At 41.3% G+C, this 19,582-nt stretch overlaps 1 protein-coding gene across 1 annotated transcript in view; it reads right to left on the bottom strand.

The window, feature by feature from the left end:
* Nucleotides 1-19,057, bottom strand: part of LOC124720413 (ankyrin-3-like) — a 49,652-nt gene extending 30,595 nt beyond the window's left edge. Inside the window, exon 1 of the mRNA XM_047245763.1 lies at nucleotides 18,971-19,057. The gene's annotated coding sequence lies outside the window, so the exon portion shown is untranslated. The remainder of the gene's footprint in view (nucleotides 1-18,970) is intronic.
* Between the last annotated feature and the right edge of the window lie 525 nt (nucleotides 19,058-19,582).

The raw sequence follows: 19,582 nt of genomic DNA, 5'->3' as shown, positions 1-19,582 counted from the left end.
CTGATTATTTCGGCGCTGCGGTTTTTTGTTTTTTAGTTCTAGTTCTGTATGCACTTTTTAGTGCTGTACTTTTTTTTTACAGAATATCTGATGATATTTAATTTTGAGAATGAGATTTTCACTCTGCAGCGGAGTGTGCGCTGATATGAAACTTCCTGGCAGATTAAAACTGTGGGTCCTGACCGAGACTCGAACTCGTTACCGTTGCCTTTCGCGGGCAAGTGCTCTACCATCTGAGCTACCGAAGCACGACTCACGCCCGGTACTCACAGCTCACAGCAGGAGAGCTTCTGTAAAGTTTGGAAGGTAGGAGACGAGATACTGGCAGAAGTAAAGCTGTGAGGACGGGGCGTGAGTCGTGCTTCGGTAGCTCAGATGGTAGAGCAGTTCCCCGCGAAAGGCAAAGGTCCCGAGTTCGAGTCTCGGTCGGGCACACAGTTTTAATCTGCCAGGAAGATTCAGATTAATTTTGATTCGTTCGAAATGATGGCGTCCTTTAAATTGGTTTGAACCTAGTGACTATGACATACTTCTATGGGTACACTCAACAAACAATGTATATACATATAAATGAATAGTGATTTTAGGCAGAGGTATTATTTGTGTTTGGGGGAGAGAGAGAGATAGAGGGGTGAAGGAGAGGGAGTGGGAGAAAGAGAGAGAGAGACAGAAAGTGAGAGGAAATCATTTAATATATGATAAATAAATCATCAAAAATCGTCATGTTGCATTGAGTCACAATTGTTTATGATTTTCACGATTATTGAAATGAATGTTAGTTGTATTGGTGCGGTACTTACATAAACACCTTTTGGACACGCAGAAAATCTCCCGTATTTAAACACTTTCCCTATTTGTGTGCCCAGTCATCTCGAGGCAGGTGAAAATCCCTGCCCCGCTGGGAATCGAACGCGGAACCCCGTGCTCGAAAAGCGAGAACGCTACCGCGAAACCACGAGCTGTGGACGTACTGAAATGAACTGTTGTGTATATACTTTCGTCAACCAAATCGTCATTTGTTACGGTAGGTCTTGTTCATCACGTATTTTGAATAAAACTCAGAGCAAAACATGTACAGAATTAACAGTGAACTGGAGTCTGCAGCAAAAATGAATAAATAACCACCTGTACCTCTATTGCTCAAAGCACTGTGCAGTGTGCGGCAAACTGTACTCGCGTCACAGACGCCACTACGCCCCGCCGTCGCTGTAGAGCCGTTGTTGCCCCTCTCCCCCCTCCGCCCCCCCCCCCCCCCCCCACGCTAGAGCAATGCAGACAGCCGGTTCCAACCAGTCTGGCAGCGTGACGTCACCTCCCGGCCTCATTTGTTTTGCCTGCACTGTGCGGGCGGCCGCTTCTAGCTAACAGGCCACACTTGCTGTCCTATAATCTGAGCCCAACTGACAGCCATTTTTCCCCAAAGTACAGGGTGACACAGAATAACGCGAATGTTTGAAATGAGTAGCGGCACCCATAGGCAGGTGGCAGCACTGCGGGTTCGTGACAGTTGGCGAGTAAACAGCCCGCCATTTCAGTAATCATGGATCAGTGGAACGGACAACAGCGTGCGTTAGCCATAAAAATGTTTTATAAAACGAATGGTAGTTTGGTAGCGGCGCACAGGAAGACCTGAAGATGAGGCTGTTGACATCGTTGTCACGACAAACACAACTGGTCATTGCAATTTGCCATATTCTTCTGGCCAGTGGACAGATGACGATACAATCACTCCCCAGCTTCCTGTTTTTTTCTGAATCCTGTGGAATTCAAGATGGGATTGACCAACATTCTTCAGTGTTTGATTGTTTCACGTACTTTTTCGATGAAGAACTGGTGAGACCGATCAAACGAGAGACAAACCGCTACGCTAGAATGACATTAGAGACACTAAGTGCTACAGGAAAACTGAAGCCTCAGTCAGTATGGCGTAAGTGGACAACAGTGAAACTCAGTGAACTGTATAAATTTTTTGGTATGATTTTGCATATGTGCCTAGTCTGACTACTGGTCAACAAATTCCGTGTTGCAGTCCTCATTTGTGGCAAAGTGTCTGCCAAGAGATAGATTTTTGTCAATTCTACGAATGTTACATCTCGTAGATAACGCAACATATATTCCTAAAAACCAGGTTGGTCACGATCCTATTCATAAGGTAAGACCTATATTCGACAGATGCGTGACCCAAAGTGGAAAGGCTTACAAGCCAGGCGAAAATATTACTATAGATGAAGGAATTTGCCCTTTTCGTGGTAGACTGAGTTTTAGAGTGTGTACGAAAAATAAAAGCCTAATAAATACGGCGTAAAATTTTTTGTGCTATGTGAAAGTGGGTACGTCCTGAACTGTGAAATTTATTCTGGGAAACAGTCTAATGCCGATAACAGCATTTTACACATTGTAGACAGATTGCGTCATTCGTTTCATAATAAAGGTCACACATTATACATGGACCGATGTTACACCAGCCCTGATTTACTGGATTATTTGTGGGGGAAAAGAACTAAGGCAGTTGGTACTGTGCACAAAAATAGAAAAGGGCCACAAAGGGATCTTGTTGGCCAGAAATTAAAAAAATATGAACTTTCGCTTCGCAGACGAGGTCACTTACTGTTTGTAAAATGGAAGTACAACAGAGACGTTTTTATTTTGACAACAAAGCATAAAATGACGGCAACAAATGTCAGTGTGAAAACTAAATTTGGAATGGTGGAAAAAATGAAGCCAGACTGTGTTTTGGACTACAATAGTAAAAAAGCTGGTGTGGATCATAGCGACCAGCTAATGGCGTACTATCCTTTTGAACGAAAACAGATAAAGTGGTGAAAAAAAGTTTTCTTTCACATTTTCATGCTCATGACTGTAAGTTCATACATTTTGTACAAAACGTCGCGAAATAGAAGCAAACATCTGGTTGAATACATTACAGAGTTAGCAGAGAACTTGGTTCACAAAGGTGGCCTCTTAGACTCATGCACTTCTCAGAATAGTTCACCCATCAACAGACTAAGCGGAAGGCATTTTCCAAAATTAATTCCACCCACAAAATTGTCTAAGTATGCGCAGAAACAAGCAAGGCCAGATATGGTAAAGTTTCAAGGAAAGACACGCGATATTATTGTGAAACCTGTGACGTAGGGCTTTGTTCTCCAAAATGTTTCGAAATATTTCATACAAAAGCCAATGTAACTGTGTGATTATTAATAAAATAGAAGTTCATATTTCAACAGTTATTCATTTAAAACTAACAATTTCAATCCTATGTCCCTTGGAGGTCCTAAAACCTAAAAAAAAATTTTTTTCACTGTGAAAACAGCCTACTCTGAAATTTATGTACAACCCCTGTCACTAACGTAAATGTTTATTTCTTTGCAGTACTCTGAAGGGAATGGTCGTAGTTTTTAAATGCAAAAGAGCAATCTGTTTTCTGTGGTATAGAATCTGCTGTAGAAAATGCAGAAAAACTGTGAAATCGCTCAGTACCAGCCGGTTGAGCGTCCACACTCGCGCTCAGTCCTCAAAGTGTTAAGGGGCTCCGGAAAGGCTCAAAATCACGAAACGTTCAATTTTTACTTTTTTGCGTTTTCTGAATCTGCAGACTATTACCTTTTAATAGATATATAATTTATTCAATTCCGAAGACTACAACTATTTTAAAAAAAAATTTTGAAATGTGTTCTACATGGGCGTGACCCACTGTGGCGCTGTTAAACTGCTGTCAAATGGTGTTGTTATTAACGTCCGTGTTCATCAGGTACATTTTAGTGATGTGAGATAAAGTATGTGTTGTGGCTAACCTGTGATGGTTCAATATATATCGCTGGTGTGATTGTCGATTGTTTCATGTTTATTTACTCTGTCGTTATCTCGAAAATATTCGTAATTAATTCTGTTTCTTGAGTCTCTGTTTGTTGAAGTATAATAATGAGTAAAAGTAAAGTTATTAGAAATCCTCTGAAGGCTTTTAAGAAAAGGAGAAATGTTGGAAAGCCAAAGGTATGTGTTATTACTGTAAACAATAAAGACGATAACCAAGTGAGTGAACCTAACCTCTCAAGTACACCTGCCCATAGCAGTCAAAGTAGTAAAGAAAATACTTCACAGAAGAAGCTTGGTTCAATGAGTGAAAACTATGAGTGTTTTATGGGCGAATCGGATGTGAATGAAATATTTGATATGTCGGTTCTCAAAGGAATTTTTTCAAACTGTGTAAGATGTATTCATTGTAGTGAAGTTGGTCTGGAACTCTCCATAATAAAGCACGTAGGACTTGCTAGTGAAATACAACTGAAATGTGATAAGTGTTGTGTCGACAAGAGGTGCCGACACAGTGTGTTTGAGGGGGACGAAATGCACGCTATAAGCGCACGAAGGATGGCGTGAAGTCTGAAACAGGATACGTAATGAATGCTATAAATAAAAGTACGTAGTTGCTGAATACTTAACTTTTAATCCATCATAGTTGTACATCTGGAAATTGTGGCGATACAAGTGGGACTCTTTAGATACATGCAATGTTACTAATGGCGCCTTGCTAGGTCGTAGCCATTGACTTAGCTGAAGGCTATTCTAACTGTCTCTCGGCAAATGAGAGAAAGGCTTCGTCAGTGTAGTCGCTCGCAAAGTCGTCGTACAACTGGGGCGAGTGCTATTCCGTATCTCGAGACCTGCCGTGTGGTGGCGCTCGGTCTGATCACTGACAGTGGCGACACGCGGGTCCGACATGTACTAATGGACCGCGGCCGATTTAAAGCTACCACCTAGCAAGTGTGGTGTCTGGCGGTGACACCACAATAAGTGTTCATACATGACCACCTTTTGGAACAGTGTTGCAGTAACTGCAACTGAAGAAAATGGTAGCAAAATCTACGAACACAACAACGAGCGATGCTTGCTTTAGACAAGGAACGCCTTCGGGCTGCAGACAGGGCTGTAAAGAGTCTAGAAATACAAGCAAGAGTAAACAGGAGGAGGAACAAGAGAAAGCTGGAGGAGGAGTTTGCAGAGGATGAAGACAATCCATCCTATGGACCTGGAATGCACTAAAAAGTTAATCCAATCTTTGTCGCTCGATTCCCAAAACTTTTATTTTCTCATACTAATTACATGTTTTCTAAGGATCTTCCAAACATATTTGTTTCAAACTTTCAGTAAATGTTACACAGTACCTTCTGCATAATTTAACACAGCCTTTTTCCAAAAAACTGTATATTTTTGAATATATAAATAAAAAATTGCAAAAAAATGTTGTGCATTTTCATTACAATTGAAAAAAAATCATCTTTAATAACTGAACTAAAATTTTGTAAAATCCCTGTGTTAAGTTGTAGCCCATATTCCAATAAATAATCTATAAAAAGTTCAACTTCCTACCTCAAATACTTTGTGAGGAAAGATGTAATTTATAAGCGTTATTTTAACATTGCAAGTACAGGGCGTTCCGGAGCCCCTTAAAGCAAATGCGGCGTAGCGGGCCCCACTTGACCGGGCGTGCACGCGGAAAGTCAACGGACTGGGCGGGATTCGCAGTGTTTAATTTTTCACGTGACGGACACGGCCTGGCGGTAGAATTGTCTTGTGAGCTGTGCAAATGGCTCTGAGCTCTATGGGACCTGACATCTGCGGTCAGCAGTCCCCTAGAACTTAGAACTACTTAAACCTAACTAACCTAAGGACATCACACACATCCATGTCCGAGGCAGGATTCGAACCTGCGACCGTAGAAGTCGCGCGGTTCCGGACTGCGCGCCTATAACCGCTAGACCACCGCGGCCGGCTGTGAGCTGTGCAACTGCGCAAGACTGTTCTGTGTACAAAAACACGGATGTGGAACGACTAATAGAAGGAGTTCGTAAGTTTCCTGTTCTTTACGATCAGGGAAGTGAAAACTGCAGGAATATCGAGTACAAAGACAGAGTTTGGAAGACAATTGCAACTGATCTACAAGCCAAAGGTAAGATAAAAACTATACAAGTTTTAATACCCAAAAGATATTTATTTACATTTTATTTTACAAACAGATGTTTGGTTTATGTCATCGTTATATCGGCAGGGCGACATGTTCTCGCCATTCCACAGTCCCTTGTGGATAATTCAGGAATTTTTTGAGTTGTTCTCGTACAGCAAATGCAGCATCTGTTGATCTCCCACGAATTCGAGGTAGGTTTCGAAGATTTGATGATCTTCCGGATCCCTCAGCAGTTTTGCTTTTGATCCATCCTCTGTTTGGGCACCCTATAACCTTCCATTTTTCGAATAAAGTTTTACAGTACACAAGCAGCCGTCACAATCATTGTAAGGTATTAGGATCTCCCTGAAGGATTCTTCTAAATGTTCGAAATTTCTGTTGCAATATACCGAATGCGTTTTCGGATATTCTTCTTGCCCGACTCAAACGATAATTAAATATAGCCTTGTCATTTTTTAAGTTCCTGCCGGGATATGGTCGCATCAAGTATGTTTTGAGAGGAAAAGCTTCATCGCCTACAGTTACCACTGGAAGTTCAACATCAGTTCTGGGTAAAGTTTTACTCTTTGGGACGCTAAGCGTATTGTTTTCCAATGACTTTCCAAGGTTTGAATTTACTAGAATGCCTCCATCAGGGTTTTTTTTCCGTACGATCCCACGTCCTTAAAACTTCTTCAAAAAACGATTCAAATGGCTCTGAGCACTATGGGACTTTACTGCTGAGGTCATCAGCAGTTAAGGACATCACACATATCCATGCCCGAGGCAGGATTCGAACCTGTAGACTGTAGAGCCTAGAACCGCTCGGCCACTCCGGCCAGCTGTACCAAAGAATTCGTCGTAAATACGGGTGGCCGCTTAGCTATGAACTCCACTGATTATTGCAAATATGGTTTCCGCGTGTTTAGATTTCCACGTAACCTCAAATGAAGAAAAAGATGGGCCATAAATTGTCACAAAGACAACTGGGAACTAGGAGCTGATGCTCAATTCTGCACTATAAATTTACATTAATAGAAGTAGTTTTAAACATGAAATCAGTTGTATGCAATTGCATTTCTTCCCTCTGCCAAAACTATACTGAAACAGCTCGTCTCAAAAGTTTTCGATTCCTGAGATGTCTTCCTAATTGCCAAAGTGGAGAGCAATATTTGTGACGTATTTATGTCGTTATCATAAACAGACATACAACTTAACGCCATTTCTTATATGGCTACCGTAGGGCGAGTGATAGTTAAGATATTTTTATAGCGGATTGGTCATTACGAGGGAAGCTGCACAGGTAACATAATCTATTTTTACGCAACTCAACAGGCAACAAACTTATCATGAAGTGGAAATGAATACTGGTTAAATGATAGATGAAACTGTTAATAAATATTAGTTTCACAAGTAAGTACGTCAAGAAATGCGGTATTTTTATTGTACAAAGAGATGGGGGGGGGGGGGGGGGAGGAGGGGAGAGAGGAAGAATAAACACCACTTTCACAAGTGCCTATATTTGAGCAAAAAATTGATAAATAGGCATGGGTTGTTACGACCTAACACCCATGTTTAAAGACATTGTTACCGAGTTTTTAACTCATTACATTTAGTATTTACTAACTACCACGCAAATTCCGAGCATGGATTCAAACAGCAAAGTAATATTATATTTCAGTCTTCCCATTATATAAAAAAGGAAGTCTAGATACCTCCGTACACATTAATTGCTGTTTAGAACGCTTCTACGAGCAATACCAAACATTTTATAAGAAATATCGTATAAAGTTGCGTGAATAGATTCATCACCCACAAGATAAACACTGCGAAATGCTCAGAGTTGGGGGAAAACATGTCGGACGATTCAGCTTATTATATAGGAGCTCCATTTCCCGTAGTATTTGCGGTAGACACGCAGTGGAAGTTGTCTCATTGTAATGTTCTTTTTCTTCTCTCCTTCTCCCTGAAATATTTCATTATTTGAGTTTAGGCTATCTACATTACAGTACAACCTTTACACATAATGTAATATTCAATTTTATGGAATGTTAGGCACACAGTGCCTAACATTGAAGAAAGGCGAATTTAGAGAACTAGAAAAAAGAGAGAGAAAAATACTAAGAAAAATTCTAGGTCCTGAGAAAAACAATGAAAATAGATGGATTAAAAGGAGAAATGAAGATTTATACAAAAATACAGAAAATATGACAGAGACAATGAGGAAGAGACGGCTGAAATTTTATTGATATTTAAAAAGAATGAAGAAACACGGATTACAAAGCAAAGAAAGATGCCAACAAAATAGATGTTACAGAAGAAGTAATACGTGACAGGAATCACTACAGGCTACTGATAAGAAACGCCTACTATGAAGAAGATGAGCCAAAACCTCGACCCAAGAGAGTGTGGACACATGAGCAGAGACGAGCAGTTGGAGAGAAAACGAAGAAGTACTGTGAAGAAAGGAAGAAAAAGAAACACCATAAGTCTTAAGTTGTATGCGGTCCATAGCTGGTCAAATTCATAAACCAAAAAAAGAAAAGCAGTATAACAGGACGAAATAAAAATCAAGTGAAGTCACTAACGAATGCTTCCACAAGCCTCCCCTATCCTTGGCACATATGCTGAATCCTACAGACCCTTGAATGCTTCCACAAGCATGCATAATCGAAATTCGATCAACCATCAAGCTGCTTATACGGTTTTGACGCCTGCGCAAGTTTGTCACACACTCGGTCAAGCGTTCTTGTGCGAGTGTGTTTGTCAAGCATGCAGTTACGTGTGTTGCCACCTTTACAACCTTCGCACCTGCAGACAGAATGTTTACGGCAGCGTCCATCAACAGGGCGCCAACTACGCCTTTTACGATGAGGCAGATCGGACGTCTGTGCCGTGAATGAGGCATCAGCCTGGTCCCCTAGTTCTTACCAGCTGAGTTATCCAACCACGCCTTACGGCAAAGCTTGAAACACATCTAGGCGTACAATGTAGAAGCAACACATGATTCACAGACGTAACCATTCTGCAAGTTCTAGAACGGCATAAGCTACATCGCAGAGTTCACGATTCGTTTTACAGTATAACCAGTAAATCACCCACCCAAGATGCTTTAATGAAATGCGCTCCAATATATGAAACAGTTCCAGTCTTCTGATTACTTTACAAATGAATTAATGTTTTACGTTAAGCATGTAAGCGAGAAAAACGTAGGAAAGATTTGAAATTACGTTTAAAATTTTTTGAAGTCACTAACTGTTGTCATTATCAAACACTGGATGAATATAGTCTCGGTACTTTGCGCTCCAGAAGCAAAACGTAGTTTTCCGCCTGTCTCAGTGTTTCCTAGTATCGCCTGTGGTCGAAAGTCGGTGGACCTTATCAGTGATAGCAAATGTCATGTACCGTACCTGAAATTTTAGCCGCAGAACTGATCTGTGGCACACGCTACACTGTAGCTACAAGTGTTCTAGAAATAATTCTTCCATTTCTCTTTAATTGGTCAGTTAATTTGATTTTATTTTATTTCGTGTGCCATGGGTCCAACTGTGTTGAGTTCACAAGGACCCGAGTCACTTTTTTACAAATACAACATGATAATCTTATAGCATATACAGACATTTGAGTACATGATTATGTAAAAATTTATACAGTGTCTTTGAGCAGCAGTACGGTAAAAAGACGATACATATTTTCTTAGAATCAATAAAGCAACACGGAAAAACAGATACACACAGATACCGAGCTCAAGTTAAATAACCTTCTTAGTGGCGTTATGTCAACTTGTATTAATATGATATTAAAATTTATAATTTATTTATTTAAAAATTCATCTGGATTGTAAAAAGCTTTTCTAGCAGAAATATTTTTAGTGCTTTCTTAAACTTACTCTTGTGATGGATCTCTGCCTTTATTTCAGGAGGAAGAGCATTGAAGTGTTATTTTCCAGTGTAGTGGATACCCTTTTGCACCAAGCTCAAATTTCTATGCTCACTGTGTATATCATTCTGCCTCCGTGTGTTTTGCTCATGATAATTACTGTTTGGTAGAAATATCTCTACATTTTTACAGACAAAACACACGAGGGAAAAAATTATCGGCATGTAGTTGTGTATGTTTTAAGTTTTCGAAAGCTATTTCTAGACGAGTCTCTTGGGAGCAAATCACATACAACTATTAAAGCTCGCTTCTGAGCAATGAACACTTTCCTTGCTAGTGGCTGGTTGCCCAAAAAATAATGCCATATTCAAGCAGCGAGTTAAAATAGCCATAGTATGCCACTTTTGCAGTGTCAGGCTCAACACATGTAGTGACATCCTGTAAAGCTTACGAAGCAGAGTTAAGCGTCTTACAGAGATCTATAATACGTGAAGACCAGTTCATTTTCTTGTCAATGTGCCCTCCAAGAAATTTTGTTGTTTCCATTATTTCTATTGGCTGATTACCACATGTCACACTTAATTCTTTTTCTGTTTTTGTACAGAACTGAATAAAGCTGGTCTTACTGGAACTTAATGAGAGACCATTCACCTTGAACCAATTACCACATCTGAGAGTATGTGATTAATGGATTCCTCAAGATTACTATCTGTTCTACTGCTAATAAAAATTGTGGTATCAGCAGCAAATAATGTAAATTTACATGGCAGGCTTGTACATGATGGTAGATCATTTATAAAATTCAGGAATAATAGTGGTCCAAGAATTGACCCCTGACGCACTCCACCTGTAATGGAACTCCATTCAGAATGTGAGGAAACATCACATACTCCACCTGAGCTATTCAAGACATTTTTTGTTTTCTGTCTTGGAGATACAACTGTGGCCAGTTGCCTGCAACACCACTTACTCCTCCTAATTTTGCTTTTTGCAAGAGAATCTGGTGATCAATACAGTCAAACGCTTTAGACAAATCACAGAAAACACCAAATGCTGGCATTTTTTTCATTAAGGATTTCTAGGACTTCATTTGCAAGTGCATAGATTGCGTCTTCTGTTGAATGGCCCTTTTGAAAGCCAAATTGGCTCTTGCAGAGAACTCTATTCTTCATGAGATGATCAGTAATTCTTACACGTATTAGCTTTTCTAGAATTTTAGAGAAAGCTGCCAGCAGAGAGATAGGTCGATAGTTGCTTACTTCAGTTGTATCGCCCTTTTTGTACAGGGGCTTCACAATGGCATACTTAAGTCTACTGGGAACAACACACTTGTGAAGGGAAGCATTGAAAATATGACAGAGAATGTCCCTTATCCACACACAATAACATTTGAATAAATTACTAGCAATATTATTAAACCCTGCAGAGTTCTTACTTTTTAGAGACACGATGATTTTTTGAATGTCATCTACAGTGTCAGGATTAAGGTTCATTTGAAATACGACTTTGATACAACGTGTTGAAAAATAAATTTTGTATTTATGGCGGCAAATTAATTTCTGCCTTATTACAACAGAATGTGAATGCCGTAAAGACACCTCAGATGCGAAATGATCTGCATTACAAAATCTGCAATGTAAATTCATCAAACTGCAATCACAGTTGTCAGAAGTATTTGACATTCTGTTCAGTGCACATTTAAATGTATCATTCAGAACGACAATAGAATTATTGTTATCAACATCAGCACAACTTTCTCTATGCAAAAACTGTCTCTCTCTAGCTCTTCGTCGGCCAGTCCATCTCTTTAATGTTCTTCTTTGAATGATTTCTTGTAATAAGAAACGCCGTGACTACTCAAAATGAAAATACTGAAAATTGTGAAAACACTAAATTTTGTGGCAATAGCGGCAAACGAACACAGAGTTAGTTCCGTTTACTCTTATACCAAAGTAGGTGAACAAAAGACGCTAATAAACAACGTTTTTTGTCCCCGATGGCTTCGTTATTACGTTTCGTTTTCCACTGTTGAAAACATTAACAGTTGTGGAGTTCCAGGTGTCCAGTATACGAGTATTACTTCAAATGAACTATCTGCAGCGTTTAAACATGACTGTCTCTGGAATGCAACTTCATGAAACGTTGTTACTTTTGTGTGTCGTTTCTATCATAGCATCCGATCATTAAGCCTGTTCGTAGCAAAATCAGAGACGAAGGACAACTTTTCTAGTGCGTGTGTGTGTGTGTGTGTGTGTGTGTGTGTGTGTGTGTGTGTGTGTGTGTGTGTGTGGGGGGGGGGTGTATGTGTGTGTATGACTATATTTTCTCACCTAATGACTATGTATAAACATGATTTTGTTTTCTTTTGTGCCGACCGTAGTGGCCGAGCGGTTCTAGGCGCTACAGTCTGGAACCGCGTGACCGCTACGGTCGCAGGTTCGAATCCTGCCTCGGGCATGGATGTGTGTAATGTCCTTGTGTTAGTTAGGTTTAAGTAGTTCTAAGTTCTAGGGGACTGATGACCTCAGAAGTTAAGTCCCATAGTGCTCAGTGCCATTTGAATCTTTTTTTTTTCTTTTGTCTACAGGAAAGTAATATCACACGAAAGTTGTGAACAAATCAGTGTGGATTTGCAGAAAATAAATGCGTAGTGTAATGACTGGGACGGCCGGAGTGGCCGTGCGGTTCTAGGCGCTACAGTCTGGAAGCGAGCGACCGCTACGGTCGTAGGTTCGAATACTGCCTCGGGCATGGATGTGTGTGATTTTCTTAGGTTAGTTGGGTTCAATTAGTTCTAAGTTCTAGGCGACTGATGACCTCAGAAGTTAAGTCACATAGTGCTCAGAGCCATTTGAACCATTTTTTTGTAATGACTAGCAGTTATCTGTCAATATTAGTAAGTGTAACCTACTGCGTATAACAAGGCGAAAATTCCCATTAATGTACGAGTGCAACATTAATGCCCAGTCTTTGGAAGCGGCAACGTCTGTCAAGTATCTGGATGTGACTATTCGAAATGATCTCAAATGAAATGATCAGATTACACAAGTAACGGGCAAGGCGAACTCTAGATTGCGGTTTATTGGTAGAATCCTGAAGCGATGCAGTCCTTCAACAAAGGAAATAGCTTAAAATACGTTAGTTCGTCCAGTTTTGGAGTTTTGTTCGTCTGGGTGGGACCCTCGCCATTTGGGTCTGATTCGAAAGACTGAGAAGGTCAAAAGAAGAGCGGCAAGATTCGTGACGTACATTTAGCCATCGCCAGAGCGTTACAAATCTCATAGAAAGTTTGAAGTTGGACACTCTTGAAGATAGACGGCGCGCTAAACAGAAGGGGCTGCTCACTAAATCCCGAAATCCGATCTTCACCGAGGATGTAGAGCATATATTATTACCACCAACTTTCAAGTCGCGCAATGATCATCATTCAATGATGAGGGAAATTAGAGCTCGTACTGAAGCGTGTCAGACAGCCGTTTTTCCCTCGCGCGATCTTTGAGTGGAACAGAGGGAGGGGGAGGGGGCGGGGGGGGGGGGGATATGACTTCGGCGCGAATTGTGCCCTCCGCCACACACCGCTTGGTGGCTAGCGTAGTATATATGTAGATGTAGAAGTTCCTTCAGAAGTTTCATTGACATCTTTATATAATTAATTTAAAAATGTTTAGTTCAATTTTCGATGCTCACGTATTAAAATTATGATCGCTATTACCATTGTGAATGTCCACATTGCTATTACTTTCTCTACGGAAAAATTCTGTCTGTCTAGCCGTGCGCTTTCACTCTGACCCGCTAGCATTGAACTTACATCAGGAGACAAGAAAAATCGCATTCCAGTGAAGAGTGTTATGGACCTTGTGTATTTCTTGGATGTTCTCTTAATTTTAGCTTGGATATAAACGACACTTTTTCACATGGAAATGGATGGTTCACCGTTGCCATAGTAAGAGGTGGTAGCGGAGTTTCTAGTGTACCTGGTCTTGAAAGTTTTAATGATAGAGATGTAATTGCCTATCGTACCTATCTTATGTTTGAAATTGGTAGTAAAGATCTTGGTAAATCAGCTTATGACTCAACATCTCCTCTTGTCTTGTATACTCGTAGCAAAAGAAAAATTAATCAAAATGAGTGCGCCTTCAATCTGACCCGCTAGCATTGTCCATTTAGGCGTACACAGAAACTAATACAGTTTTCGCACAATAAGCGAGAGTCGGAAGTCGTAGTAATTGAAATTGAAGAAATCATATGTTAGGAACTTGCTTCAAATTTTGTGGTACTGGCAGCAAATGACCACGCGGTTACTCTTACAGAAAAGTAAACGAAATACCGACGCCGACATGCAACGCTATTTACACACTCGGTTACTACGATACGTTGATTTCTACTGCTGACAAGATATCGACTTAGCAGCTGTCGCATTGTAGTTGTGCGGTATCCATGTTTTACTGCAAATGAACCACGTAAACACGAAAGCCCACAGATTGCGTTTTCGCGAAATTCGCGCAGCCACTCGCACCAGGGTGTGCGGACATTTTCCACGCCGGACATTTGCCAAGGTTTTACCTGCTCCGAAGGGTTGGGTCACCTGTCTCCCCCTCCTCCCCCCCCCCCTCCTCCTCCTCCTCATCGCTTACTGGGCCTTTCCGCTGGTTTACTTAACATAGAACCAGAATCTCATTGGATTTTCTGCCACATTTCCAGAGAGACTTTCGTTGTGGAAACTATTAAATGCACCTCGCATTGAAATTCGCGCCAAATTTCGAGCCTCAGTAATAATACTTCACCAATCTTGGAGATTTTGCGTTCGTCTAAATTATACGTGCCTTTTTCGGTGCTCCTGCAGCAGCTTTCTGTCGTGTTTTGTGTAACATGGCTGCTTTCTCGATAAAGTTTGAGAGTTACGTCTTCCTGTTTACATATATAAATGACCTGGTAGGTAGTGTCGGAAGTTCCATGCGGCTTTTCGCGGATGATGCTGTAGTATACAGAGAAGTTGCAGCATTAGAAAATTGTAGCGAAATGTAGGAAGATCTGCAGCGGATAGGCACTTGGTGCAGGGAGTGGCAACTGACCCTTAACATAGACAAATGTAATGTATTGCGAATACATGGAAAGAAGGATCCTTTATTGTATGATTATATGATAGCGGAACAAACACTGGTAGCAGTTACTTCTGTAAAATATCTGGGAGTATGCGTACAGAACGATCTGAAGTGGAATGGTCATATAAAATTAATTGTTGGTAAGGCGGGTTCCAGGTTGAGATTCATTGGGAGAGTCCTTAGAAAATGTAGTCCATCAACAAAGGAGGTGGCTTACAAAACACTCGTTCGACCTATACTTGAGTATTGCTCATCAGTGTGGGATCCGTACCAGGTCGGGTTGACGGAGGAGATAGAGAAGATCCAAAGAAGAGCGGCGCGTTTCGTCACAGGCTTATTTGGTAAGCGTGATAGCGTTACGGAGATGTTTAGCAAACTCGAGTGGCAGACTCTGCAAGAGAGGCGCTCTGCATCGCGGTGTAGCTTGCTCGCCAGGTTTCGAGAGGGTGTGTTTCTGGATGAGGTATCGAATATATTGCTTCCCCCTACTTATACCTCCCGAGGAGATCACGAATGTAAAATCAGAGAGATTCGAGCGCGCACGGAAGCTTTCCGGCAGTCGTTCTTCCCGCGAACCATACGCGACTGGAACAGGAAAGGGAGGCAATGACAGTGGAACGTAAAGTGCCCTCCGCCACACACGGTTGGGTGGCTTGCGTACTATAAATGTAGATGTCGATCAGTTCCGTCTCTTACTAATTTATTTGGTATGAATCTCTCGAGTGCTGTTGATACTATTTCTTTGAACTTAAGCCACATATCGTCTTCACTTACATAGTTTGTGGGGGTTCGAGAGTGTTAGAAAGACGTCAACCGAATTTTTAGCTACTTTTATAAATAGATATATTTCGCGTTTACTTTTGGTGAATTTCTTTGTTACGGAACTGAGCCTCGCTACGACTGTGTGTTCACTAATCTCTGTATCCGTCGTAATGCTCAGGATTATTTGTGGCTAAGAGGTCAAGTGTGTTTTCGTAACCATTTACAATTTGAATGGCCTCGTGAAATAATGATTCACAATAATTTTTAAAAAAGCATTTAGAACAATTACGGAAGTTGTTTTCTATCTACAATAGGGTCTGAAAATGTCAACATATGGGAGGTAGATTGAAGTCACTGCCAACTGTAATTGTATGAGTAGAGTACCTATTTGTGATGAGAGTCAAGTTTTCTTTGAACTGTTCAGCAGCTGTTTCATCTGAGACCGGGGGTTGGTAAAAGGAGCCAGTTATTAATTTATTTATAACCTCTGCCCATACTAAGTCACAGGAACTATCTGCTTGAATGTCGCCTGTGGGCTGAAACACACATTACATTATTTTTTCTAAAGTTGTGCTTCCTGTTTTTGTTGTAGTGCGGATCATCACAATTACGGCTTTTCCCACCAAAACCTAGGATGCTTTCTCTGTGATCCTGTAAATACCAAAGCTAAACACTGTAGAACAACAACGTACGTTACAAGCATAGCATTCTGTATTACTTCAATTCCTTATTTCTAGCCAGCCGGTGTGGCCGAGCGGTTCTAGGCGCTTCAGACTGGAACCGCGCGACCGCTACGGTCGCAGGTTCGAATCCTGCCTCGGACGTGGATGTGTGTGATGTCCTTAGGTTAGTTAGGTTTAAGTAGTTCTAAGTTCTAGGGGACTGACGATCTTAGCAGTCAAGTCGCATAGTGCTCAGAGCCATTTGAACCTTATTTCTAACATTTTAAAATTGTACGTCGACTTTAGATGACATGTCAGTCATAGATGTTCTTATCTCTATTTAGTGAACGTATTTTCAGTTATTTTTTGAACATTGTACCCCTACAGTTTATTAACTAATGTTTCGCTGCAAGGGATATCCGATTTTAGAGAGTAAATTAATATGGAGTATGTCGTTCTTCTTTCCAAACATTCACATTCCCATTTCTTCTTTCCTTAGTGTGTTTTGGGCATGCAGTTGTAGTAATTAAAGTAGGCAGAAATGCAGTGGTCAATAAGAAATGTTTAGCGTACATTCGCATTCTCTTTATATCGTTCCTTTCTTGTTGCTCCTATGGCGATGGACTGTTTCTATCGCAATCGGTAAGCGTGAAAGGAAGCTACCGTACAGACAGAGGGATCTATATTTATACTGATCAGAACTAATTACATACTGACATAATCGTCGGTATTGCTTTCGTTTTCCAAATGTTATAAATATTTCGATTTCGGGAAAGAATCTGTATTTCGCCGAGATGTCGAAGAAGAAGGTCCCTTACGTACTGGTTGTATCGAGTAAGATGTGGAGACGGAGGTTTGGAAGGGCATCCCTTACCTGAGGGATCACTACATTAGTCTGTCTCTAAACTCAAGAGCGAGCAGCGGTTTTGGTGGGGGAATTGGCCTTTCCCAGAAGAACGCTGCCACTGGCCTACAGGGGCACCCAAAATTTGTTGCCCGTTATCGGTGTAGCGGTGTAGATCGGCGTGCGGTGATATACGTCGTTTCTGTTCGTGGGATCTTAGTTGCCAGTGTCAGTGAGTTAACTTTGTATACTTACTGATGTACTTCGATATCCGGAAGTGATGAATAATTGTATAGCATTGCAAGAAAATGTGCAGCATTCGAAGAATAGGAGGTATTTGTGGAGTAACGAGCGTTCGATCGTCTCTAACGTTATTACAGCTTGTGTTAAGGAGGCGACGCAAAAAGAACTGTTGGCTAATATTACCAGCCCCAATCAAAGGGCTGCAACTATGCAAACGTCAGCCTCACCCAATAGGGCACATAAATAAGGAACGGAAAAATAGGCCGTACGGTTTACTGGAATCGCCACGAAGGAAAACTCATAATTTTGGGAGAAAAGCCGGCCGGAGTGGCCGAGCGGTGCCTATGACCTCAGAAGTTGAGTCCCATAGTGCTCAGAGCCATTTGAACCATTTTTATCCTCTTCAAAATATTCCCCAATACATACTATACACTTATGCCAGTGCTTTTTCCAATTCCCGAAACACTTTACGAGCTGTTTCTTCGGGACAGTTTATACGTCTCTTAACTGTGCATTTTTAATCTCATCGATGCTTGTAAAACCACTGACCTTTAAGGCCTGCTTTGAGATGTTTATACCTACTTGTCTGCCCTTTGTTTACTCATAACAGGCTCACCAAAAGCAATATTTACCAGTTCTAAAAATTTCATACACTTTATTCCATTCTTATAAAAAAATTTAATTAGATTCTCTAATTTATTTTTATACAGAACAAATAATCGTTGATGCTACCAAAACACATGTAACCTTTCTGACAGCTGACAACACAGTAAATATCCAATATGCATAACATTGTACACATACTTTTCAGGCATGTGACAAAAAAGTAGTGCAGATCGGTCTAATACAACACGGAAAATTACGAATATCTGCTTACTTTTTAAACACTCTTCGTGTTGCAAGAATTGTTAAGTTTCAATGTAGTCCTTTAAAGAAAATTTGTACCTTTTAGTAGAAACACATATTAAGAACAGGCCTTAAATTCTACAGACTGATTCCATTATATGGGGTTCGTTTTACGCATAGCAATAGAGCAACATGAACAGGCATTCGGTTCTATGTTTGTAGGATAATCCTGACTTCCGTTGTTATGTTAATAATATTTACTCTATGTTGTTGTGTTTCGGAAGAATCTATCGTTTTTTTTTTTTATTCCTTATGGTCTTAATCAGTTTGGATTCTGTAGAAATATTGGAACACGTGAGGCGATACTGACCCTACGACTTATCTTAGAAGCAACCCTGTGACGTAGCTGGGTTGGCGGAGTGGGGACTCGCTCGTTCGCTCTTCAGTTTACTGACAGACTATACCTGGCGAAGTGGGAAGAGTGGCAAATGTCCGGCGCGGCAAATGTCAGGCATTCCACACCAGTGGACACTGGAGCCGGGCGGACGGCACTCGCCAGCTGTCTGCTTTTGAGGCCACGCATTTCGCGACTCGCCACTTCCAGCTACGCTCCCTGCTCCAGTAGTTAAGTACCTGGATGTCTGACTTTATAATATCGCGTCTTACAGAACAGGCCCAGCGCTCCTACCTGCTGTACACTCGGAACACACGCCTGCCCTGTTGCGTAGACCGAAGTCGGCGCGGCACGCTCTGTCTGACACCTCGCGAACGACTGCCCAACAGCCAACGCCGCAGTAGCTCTGACGTCACGCGGGACCCTCCCTTTCCCCTCCCCTCCCCTCCCCTCCCCTCCCCTCCCCTCCCCTCCCCTCCCCTCCCCTCCCCCCCCCCCCCCCCCCCCCCAACTCCGCTCTCGCCGATTGCTGGCGGTAGGCCAACGGCGCGAGGCGTGACCTTCGCGTCTTGCAGCCTTTCTCCACGAACGCCTTGCTGCGACTGACGTCATACAGTAATACAATACGCACACGATGCACGGACAGTATCAAGAAGGATATGACATTCTATTAATCATTGATGGTTCTCAAAGTGATGTAGGCCATATTTTTTTTTTTTCGATTTTTTAATGAGCTTCACCATAATATCAGTTTTACAATTGAGCGAGAATCCGATCCTTAAATTTTTTGGACCTCACTTTAACTGTGGTTGACAACCGCATTGAATTTAATATTTTTCGGAAAAACACGTTTTCCGACAATATTATACCTGCAAACTCGGCCCATCCGTACGCCCATAAGATGGC

This window comes from Schistocerca piceifrons, chromosome 11 (assembly GCF_021461385.2).
Source record: "Schistocerca piceifrons isolate TAMUIC-IGC-003096 chromosome 11, iqSchPice1.1, whole genome shotgun sequence".
Lineage (NCBI taxonomy): Eukaryota > Metazoa > Arthropoda > Insecta > Orthoptera > Acrididae > Schistocerca > Schistocerca piceifrons.
This window is presented reverse-complemented; position numbering and strand designations above follow the sequence as displayed.